Source organism: Cupressus sempervirens, chromosome 1, assembly GCF_028749045.1.
Source record: "Cupressus sempervirens isolate cs-2001-9-10 chromosome 1, ASM2874904v1, whole genome shotgun sequence".
Taxonomy (NCBI): Eukaryota; Viridiplantae; Streptophyta; class Pinopsida; order Cupressales; family Cupressaceae; genus Cupressus; species Cupressus sempervirens.
In genome coordinates, this window is record NC_143118.1 from 474,102,998 (window position 1) to 474,112,291 (window position 9,294).

Below are 9,294 nucleotides of genomic sequence, written 5' to 3' on the forward strand. Positions count from 1 at the left end.
TGATGGTCCTATCCCCCCTTCTTTCCTTTCCTGCCCCTATATCTTGAACTTTGCCTCTTTTATTTCATGGCAAATCCATTTAATAGACCAAAAATTGTCCACCATATTATAGTAGGTATTTTTTAGGAGGTTCATTCCCATTTTCCTCATGTTATCACTTAGAATAAGCAAAGTTGGGTTGATGAGTTCCTCCAACTGAATTCTGCCATCCCTTCCCTCCAAAACCTTCAGATGGATATGCTCTCTTACTTATTTTTTCTATCCTTGTTTGAAAGTTCCTCCATGTAGTTTTCCTACCCTTTGCACCAAGAGTAATAGTAGTTTTTTCTAAACCATATTCCTCTTTACTCTCTTCCTAAGCTTTGAGATTGGTCTCCTTACCCTTACCATGTGCCTTCTATGCTTCCTTATCTCCACCCCTCCTCCTTCTGGGGAGACTATCATCCTTCCTTCTTTCATGTGCCTTACAAGTGCTCACTTTTTTTACATTACCCTCCTCATCCATTTCCATTCCCTCTTCCTCTTCTTTGTAATCCTTCATTGAGTTGACCTCATGCTTTATCCTTCTCTCTGTTCCTTTCTTAGACTTCTTCTTCTTCCTACCCATGTCCTTCATAAAATTGGCCACCTCCTCTTCGCCATCCAAATGCAGTCCCACAGTATTATATAAGAATGAAAGTAAGAACTTTTTGTATCCTCTGAGGGCTCCACCTTATGGAAAAAAGCTCTTCCATGGGTTTGAGCCTTAAAGTGGTCTTATATAAGTAATAACAGATCGTCATGGAAGACAGGGTTAGCATACACTTTCTTCTTAAAGCTCATGATATTTTTATTTGTAGAGAAGAAAAGGTAGAAGGGGATGGATATTTTTGTTCTATACATGAAGTGGTTTAGGATAATGAAATGGTGGGTATAGATCCTATCATACCTAGTGTCAAGAATTATGTAAGAGATAACAACCCTTAGGAAAAACCTCCAAAGTTTCTTTATTGATGCAAGTTCATAGTAGGAACCAATCTCAACTAATTCCTTGATCTCCTTGGCATCCATAGCAAAGTCTTTCACAACATTTAGGGATATTTTTTTATCCCTATAGAATTTTATGCATTGATTAGGAGAATCTATGATCTCTACTATGAGCCCTTCATTGACCTGGAAATAAATACAATCTATCTTCACCTTCCAATCATTCCATGACTTAACCATAAGGTCAATTATCTTAGGATCCCAACCATGAATTTTTTCAATGAAGGTTGTGATGCTACCTTTCCTCAACTTCTCCCACACCTTCGATCTCCTCTTTCACTTCTTTGCTTCACCTTCTAACTTTCTATGATGCCCTTCCCCCAACATTTTGTTGTAGAAAATATAATAACTACTTTGAATTCTCCAAGTGCAAAGAGCCAAACACTGGTTTTTCTCCCAAAAATTGTTCTTGTCTCTACCCTTGATAAAACTAATTGCCTAGAAAATGTGGCCCAAAACCCCCCAATTATGATAACTCTATTTCGGCATGTGCCAAGCTTTTATTACTTTAAAAGTATGATTGATAGCATTAACTTCCATTATTACACTTTATGTTTCTTGTCCTCCCTTGGATTCTCTCAATCTCAATTAAACTTTAAGTGGTTACCAAAATCCCCTCACCACTTGTCCATTTGTGTGACATGTCCCTACTAACTGCTTCATTAGCCATCTAGTTAGCAACTACATTAGCCTCATGGTAAACATGTGACACATAGACCCTCTTGAAGGTAAGTAATATTTGTTTCATTCTATCCATCATATTATTTATACTCCAGGATGGGGGTTTTTCACCCTTAGGAATTTAATGATATTATTTGAATCCCCCTCAAGCCATAGGTTTTTTACCCCTACCCCTTTTGTCATCTTGGTTGTTTGGAGCACTACACAACCTTTGCATAGTGATTAGTTTGGTGTCCCAGGAGGAAAGTAACTACCACTATACCATACCCATGACAATTTTTGATCATCCCTCCACTGCCTGCAATTCCTGGGTTACCTTTGGCCGCACCATCAAAGTTGGTTTTGTGTCAACCCTCTGGGGGTAAAGATAGTGACATTCCTTTCTTCTTTTTATAGTATCATTACTACTTCCAATTTCATTTTCAAATGGGTTAGATATTTATTAAACATATAAATTTCCAAAAGGGCATTTTGAATTTTACAAGATATAATATTAGCAGGAAGGCTGGTAACCCTGAAGATATGGTTATTAAATTCCTTCCAAATACCCCATCCACAATGAGGCAAAGCCCATTTAATTATTTCTTGGAGCCTTGATCCCTTCTAAGAGTCATCCCACTACCTAAAGAATTCAACAATTGAGACAGGAGCACACCAATTTATCCCAAAAGATTGACTAAAAATAGACCACACCTCTCTAGTGAATGAGAAATGTATAAATATGTGATCCATAGACTCAACCTAGTTTTTGCAAAGGAAACATCTATTAGGAATTTGAAGACACCTTTTACTAAGATTGTCTATAGTTAAGATCCTATTTTGGAGTAAAAGTTGGAACAAAATATTAATTTTATAGATAAGTCCAAGGAACCAAGCCTTAGTCTAGTCCGGTCTTGAATCTGGCCTCATAATAGCTTGGTAGTCTGAAGACACCAAATATATGCCATCGCAAGTGTTCTCCCAAACAAGTTGGTCTTGATCCTCATTCAAAACCATAGAGTTATGAATATTTATTAGAGGTTTTAGATCCCTAGATATTGAACAAAGATCCCTCCAACCCTAGCCTTGTCTATAATCACTAACATATCTACCATACCTCTAAATACAAATAAAAACCCATCTTTCATATTCAGGAATGTTGTGAAGAGACCCCTAGATCGGCCAGTTATCTTGCTAGAATAAGGTGTCCTTCCCATTACCAACACTCTATTTTTCTATAGTGTTGGTCATCTCTTTGGCTCTTTGCATGCCATTTCATATATTTGATCCATTGGGAATTGACCCTCCAAAGAGCAAGTGTCTAATTGAAGGTCTACGAAGGTATTTATCTTCCATGATGTCCCTCTAGTCCCCCTTGCTAGAAAAGATTCTCCAAATTTGTTTAGCTTGGATAGCTTTATTGAAAGGTCTCAGTTTTCTTATACCCAACTCACCATTCTATTTTGGGAGGCACACATTGTCCTACACCACCAGGGGAAATCTTTTGTTGTCTTCCTATCCTAAGCAAAGAAAATTCCTCTAGATCTTCTCCAAATGATCAAAAAACTTTCTAGGAATCCCATAGAGACTCCTAGTATAAGTTGGGAGATTCTAAAGAGTTGATTTGACCAATTGAATCTTGCTAGCTTGGCTAAGAGTGACTCCTTTCCAACCAATCAATTTCTTATTAAACCTATCAATTAGGCTATTCTAGAAAGAATCAAGGGGTTTGAGGCCCATGGGGAGACCCAAATATATAGAAGGGAGGCTTCCCAATTCACAACCTAGGATAGTAGCAATCTTCCTTTATCTCTCAAAAAGAGTGTTAATAAATAGAGTTCTTGTTCTAGTTGATTAGCTACCTTGAGCCCCTGAGTAAGAGATCAATATATTTTCCACCATCCTGGATTCACCAATTGTGGCTTTCCCTCCCATAATAGTGTCATCAAAAAATTGTTGGTGAGAGAAAACTAGGGGACTAGAAGAAGGTTTGATTTAGACAGCACCATAATTTTTGTTGGTAAAAATCAGACTTCCAAGACATTCAACCAAAATAATGAAAAGAATGGGCAAGACTGGATCTCCTTGTCTGAGCCCTCTAGAAGGTTTGAAGAAAGCTGAGAGGGAGCTACTGACTAAAACAACTAGAGAGGTAGAACTCTTCACTAACTAGTTAATAAGTTTGATGACCCTTGAGTTAAACCCAAAGGCTCTGAGAAATTTGAAAAAAAGGACTAGTCCACACGATCATAAGCCTTGGACATGTCAAGCTTGAGGAGGAAACCTTATTTTTTAACTTCTTCTAAAGAGTGGATAACTTCATGGATAATCATAATTGAGTCCAAGATTTGTCACCCTAGGATAAAGCTAGACTGTTAAGGTATGATGATGGAAGGAAGGACCTTGATAATCCTTGAAGCCAACACTTTATAAATAATCTTGTAATATGAGTTGTAAAGGTTCATAGGTATGAATTTGTCCATGGAATTTTCCCTAGCCATTTTCAAAATAAGCACAAGGAAAGTGACATTTATGTCCTTGAGCAGAATCTTGGCACCAAAGAACTCTTGAACTACTTTGATGACATCTAGGTGGCACACATTCTAGAACATTTGAAAGAAAAAAGATGAAAAACCATTTGGTCTTGGGGACTTGTTGGATGCAACATAAAATACAACCTACTCAACTTCTAGAGGGGAAGGGATAGCCTCAATCATAGCATTCTCCTTAGGTTGGATTAGAGCTAGGATATTCAAAATGATTTCTGTCTGATCTTGATCCATTAGATTAGGATCTTTTGAAAGAAGATTAGAGAAGAAAGATATAGTCTGAGCAGCTATATCATTTTCCTCTTCCAAAACAACTTCCCCCAGCTTGATTCTATTGATTCTATTATGAAATCTATGTTTCAGAGTAGGGGTGTGGAAAAACCTAGTATTTTGGTCCCCTCTTTTAACCAAACAATCCTTGATCTCTATTTTGAATAGGCCTCCTCTTGACTAATTATATTGTGAAGCTCTGTTAGAATATATTTTTCTTCCACCAACCTCTCTTCATTATACCCCTCCTTTTGAATGACATCTTGAATTATGCTGAGGTCCTCTAAGATCTATGCTTTGGAGCAAAAAATGTTACCAAACTCAGAATTGTTCCACTTTCTAATATTTAGCTTTATGTTTTTTAGCTCTTAGCCACCTTGAACATGGAAGAACCCTCCATGTGGATGTTCCACCACTCTGAGATACAAAGAGAAATATCTAGGTTGAAGTCCCCCATGATAATACAAATACCCACTTGGAATCTAGATGAAACATTCTTTATTTTAACCTAATAGTTCCTCCTTCCATTCTTAGTGTTGGGAGCATACACATTCAAAAGATTCCAAAATTCTTTATTTTTGATATTTTCAACTTGAATGGGGAGAATATTACATTCACGATATAAAACATGTGACTTGAAAAGATTAGAATTACAAAGAGTAAGTAAACCTCCCAAAGCCCCATCTAAATTTGTAGCAAAGCCCTACAAACTTCTACTAAAAGAGATTCTCTCCATTGACTCCTTAATCATTTTGGTTTCTTGAATTAGGATGAAATTCAACCTATGGTTTCTTAGCATATTTCTTATTACCTCTTGTTTCTAAGATCCATTTAGCCCATGACTATTTTAGGATATGACCTTCATTTCTTCTTTGCAAGGCATGCCTCTTGGATGGTCTTTTGGCTTCCATCCGCTAGATTTCTTCTAGTCTCCTCTTTCCTTTTCTGACTATGATTATTTCTCCTAGGAGTCTTAGGTTTTGATCCAACATCAACCTTCACTCTACTTCTAGTTGCAACTAGGGAGACTAGAGAAGGGTTATGACTCTTCTTTTTCTTTCTTATAGTTTTTCATTCCCCCTAAATTTGATCAATACAACTCACAAATAGAGCCTCTATTCAAGTTAGCTGACTTGACAAAGAGGATCTTACTAATTCCACCACTCTTGAGATCTTCCCAAGAGAGGAAATCTCTTAGTTGAGACTACTAACTCTCATGGGGTTAGGCTCACAGGATTAAGCTACCTCCACACTTACTACCAGATCTTAGGAATCAGGGACATTTGATATTTCCCCTTCTATTTTTGGGTCTGTATTGCTATCCTTGAGAGATCCCCTTGGAATATTTCCCCCATTGGGTATGATTTCAACTTGTTGTCTGACTCTTCTAGTTCAGAATCTAACTATTGCTTCTCAGCCATAAGCTTTTGTGATTCACCAACCTTAGTTTTAGTTCCAGTGGACTTTTCCCTTGGGACCCCATCAATAGCCAATGACAAGGCAACCACCATTCCCTCCTGTTGCTATTATGGAGTAGGTTCATGCTTAGTTTTTTCCTTCTATCTCCAAACTTTCTCTCCCTCTTTGGAGCTATTGATTTTTTCCGTTGTTATTCCCTTGGCCTTACTTTTATTCTGAGTCTGTTTCCTAGCTTTTTCCTTCTAGAGCCTAGGGAAAATCTTAGCAACATGGCCTACCTTCTTGCAATGAAAGAAAGAAAAGGGGACACTTTCAAAATCCAACTTCTAGATATGGGTACCCAGCTTAGAGTGGAGATACACTACCTCTAGTATATCTCTATCCTCACTGATCCCAATGCATATCATGGCATATGTTAATCGGCTCCTTGAAATCATGACAAGGTCTATGGATAAGAGCTCCCTAAATGATTTAGCTATACCATCAAAAACATCCTCATACCTAAAATCCATTGGAATTTTAGGTAGACAAACCCAAATAGGAACTTGAACAAAGAAAGAGTCATTGAGATCCAACTTTTAAGTCCATTTCTACAAGGCTAGAGTCAAGAATCCAAAGGACCAGGACCCAACACACATAATGCTCATGAGATCCTCCATGCACAAGAACTCAAAGGAGAGGAAACCCTTTGCCATAGCAACAATCTCCAAATGCCCTTTTAGGTCCCATTTATTTCTTACATAGTTCCTCACAATGTCAATATTTGGCCTTGGGCCTATGAACTTCCCAACTAGAGAGGACACCATAAAAGAAATGTTATGATCTACAAGGTCATTAGGGATTTCAATAGCATACTTCCCCTTTTCTTTATCTGAGATGTATTTTATCTCTGGGAAGGAAGACTTACATGTGGGCTTGAGACCAAAGAGAGAAGACCATCACCCTTTAAAACTCGCATCTAGGACATTTCGAGTAGTTTGTGGGCCCAAAATAGTCTGACTTGATTTTAAAGCCTCCTTTCTTGGGAACAACCTTGATTCTTGTGGGCTATCATTCCTAGAGGGAACATTATTCCCCTAGTCATCCTCCTCTTGGAAAGCACCTGGACAAAACCACCTGAAGTAGAATTCAAATTTTTGATCTCTCCTATTCTACTCCTACTCCTTTTCCCTCACCATGAGCCATAGAATGAGCCTCATGATTATGCATAAATATAATATATTGTTAACTAACTAGTTCCCTTTAAAAAATAGAGAGAATAAAATGTTATATACTCCTATTATGAACATAATTGATAAGAATTTGAACAACCAAAGGTATTGAAAATACTTTCAAATTAACTTTGTTCTCAATACATGAAGCAATACTACTTCAGTAATAAAGTTGTCCTGTCAATTATTCAAGTTTCAAAAAGTCCCATTTACAAAGAAAAATGATCCCTTATATAGAGTCGAGGTTAAGAATGAATCTTCTGTGGTTAATAACTACCTCACAATTACATGATTTTGGTGAGCTTGCAAAAATAAACAAAAAATGGTCAAATCCTTAACTTTTGACCAAAAGTTACCAAAATCCACTAATTGAAAAGATGAAAACTCAAATCTTCGCTCTTAAATATGAGTATAACATAAGTCTCAAGATGGATGCTCAAAATCACATTTTTGTTTCAAAATCTTCAACAATTCAACTTTATTGGAACAATCTATCAACTCATTTGTGCTCCTCTTTGATGGTTTGGATTTTCCATTTGATACTTGTATGTCAACCCATTTGTGTTCCTCTTTAGTGGTTTGGATTTTTCATTTGATACTTGTCTGTGCTCTATTATCTCATGCAAGATACTTCAAGGTGAATTACATTTTCCCAAAATGTCTTTCAACTTTCTCATAATTTTCTCACCAAGATTATATTTCCAAGAGGAATTTTGGAAATGACTCATGTGCTATGGGGAATTCTACATTGTTGAGACTACCAATGTTGATCATTCGATTGAGTTCCATTGAAGCATCTACAATTCTTTTCCACTAAATGCAACAAAAAAAAAGCTTCTAGTATTGTCTGTTGGAAATGTTAATATTATGTTATTGTCCCTAAAGCTTTGCATTTACCTACCTAAAAAAAATAGTCAAAAGCATTTAACTCGGTAGGTGAGTTCAAATTTTGAAAAGAGGGGGAAAATTTTGTGGAGACAAATAGAAGGGAATGTCTTCCATTTCAAAGTAGAGATAGATAGAGAAGTTAGAGAGAGAGAAAAAGAAGGAAATTTCAGAGCAACATCAACATCAATAAAGGAATATTAGAGTGTGTAGTAGCATGTTCAATCTCTCTCTCTCTCTCTCTCTCTCTCTCTCTCTCTCTCTCTCTCTCTCTCTCTCTCTCTCTCTCTCTCTCTAGTTTGTAAGTGAATGTTTGTCTTGTTGAAGCAGTAATTACTATAGGCTTATTGTATGCAACCCCTTATAGCTACAAGTTTAGTTTCATCATTAGGAGTAGTAAGTTATTTAAGTTTTTTGGATTTGTAGTTTACATTCCAATTTTTAATGTTTGATTTAGTTTTAATAGAAAGAAGAAAGAAAGCAAGTTTGTTATTATTTTGTTATGGTCTTCTTTCATATCTACTCTAGTGTGTATTATTGTTAGTTGTACAAAACTGAGTTGCAAGTCTCTATTCTTGTCTTCATGTTTTAATGGTGGATAAGCCAAACTATTAGTTGGTTACCATCAAGCTCAGTCCCCTTGTTAACTGAGTCCTTCCTCCTAGACTAGTCTTTTTTATGTTTGTGTGCTGACCCAGCATCCTCCACCTAGCAGTGTTGACTGAGTTCACTCAATCACTATGTTAACCGAGCTAACTCAGTCCTTACTTGACCCAGTTCTCTATAGGGATAACTTCAATAAACCCCCCTTCACAAAAAATATAAAATTTTGGCAAATTGAACATTAGTTCAAGGGGAATAAATTAAGTTCTATTGACAAATTTTTATTTTTAAGCAGGAATTTTTTTTATTTTATTGGCAATTATTTTTCAATTATATGAAAATTCTATAAAATCCTAGTGAATCTTTCATTTTTGATTAAAATTATAGAAAAAGGTATACATACCTAGAAACAATGACTTTTTAATTATTATTATTATATGGATCCTAATTAATTATCAATCTTTAAGGTTAAATTTAGCCCACTTTTATCATTACAACTTCCTTCTAGATTATTGAATGGTGGTTTGGGGGAAGCACTCTTATTATTTTAACCATTGGATGATCCTAGATCAATGGCCTAAACCCCATTCCAAGAAAAACTTTTAAAGGGATACAAGTTTTAAAGAAAGTTCCCAAAGTAAAGACTGTACACTCGAAAGTGTCCCACTCTA